The sequence below is a fragment of the Dendroctonus ponderosae genome, unplaced genomic scaffold, assembly GCF_020466585.1.
Source record: "Dendroctonus ponderosae isolate FM_Combo_2020 unplaced genomic scaffold, Dpon_F_20191213v2 Dpon_F_20191213_2, whole genome shotgun sequence".
NCBI lineage: Eukaryota > Metazoa > Arthropoda > Insecta > Coleoptera > Curculionidae > Dendroctonus > Dendroctonus ponderosae.
The window spans coordinates 13,133,169-13,134,106 of NW_026018165.1; the positions used below are offsets into that span (position 1 = coordinate 13,133,169).

Below are 938 nucleotides of genomic sequence, written 5' to 3' on the forward strand. Positions count from 1 at the left end.
AAAAAGAGTATGTTAATAAATTGTGTAACAATAGTAGGATAATACAGTATATGAAAATTCGCTCTGATAATTCGTCTGTGCAAATTGCCAGTTATGTGACTTTGACTTAATCGCATTGTTTAAATTAATAATGGTAATGTTAATTAATAATTTTGGTGTAAATTCAATTTGGATGTATGTTTCTCTGGTCTACTTCAGATTTTAGCATAGGTAACCATGTATGACGTAAATTAAATGACACATTCAATTCACAACATGAAGCAACAGAATTATTTTGATTTAGTAAAAGTAGTGCGCTTTCTTTAATTTTACGTTTTTTTGTTAAAATTGTGGAATTATTCCATTGAATTTTATGGGAATTATCAAATGCATGTTGACAAATGTGTGATTTATGATATTCTCTGGTTTTTATGTATGATTGGTGTTTTTTGAGTCTTTTGTGTAATGGTCTTGATGGTTCTCCTATATAAAATTTATTGCATTCGCAAGGAATTTTATAAATTACATTTTTTGTATTTTCAATTATATCATGAGGTTTTGTTACTGAAATTTTACTTCTAATTGTATTTTCAGTTTTGAAGATAGTCCTAATATTAAATTTTTACCTACTCGTTTAATTTGATCTGAAAGTCCTGGAATAAATGGAATGAAAAGGTTCGTAATAGGTTTATTTTCATTTTGTTTTGTTCGTGGGAATTCAATTTCATTAAATCATTTTTCAATAAAAGAATTTGGATAATTATTGAAATTTAGAATTTCTTTTATAAATTGGTTTTGTTTGGAAAAATTAGATTGATTACAAATTATTTTTGCTCTATCATATAAACTTTTTACGATACCTTTTTAAACCATTATCGGGTGATTTGAGTCGAAATTCAAATATCGGTTAGTATGAGTAGGTTTTCTATAGACCAAGGTTTCGAAATTGTCTAAATTTT

The 938-nt window shown here is 26.1% G+C and overlaps 1 protein-coding gene across 4 annotated transcripts in view; it reads left to right on the top strand.

Moving 5' to 3' along the window:
- Positions 1–938, top strand: part of LOC109544548 (rho GTPase-activating protein 20) — a 104,805-nt gene that overhangs the window by 97,332 nt on the left and 6,535 nt on the right. The window lies entirely within an intron of this gene.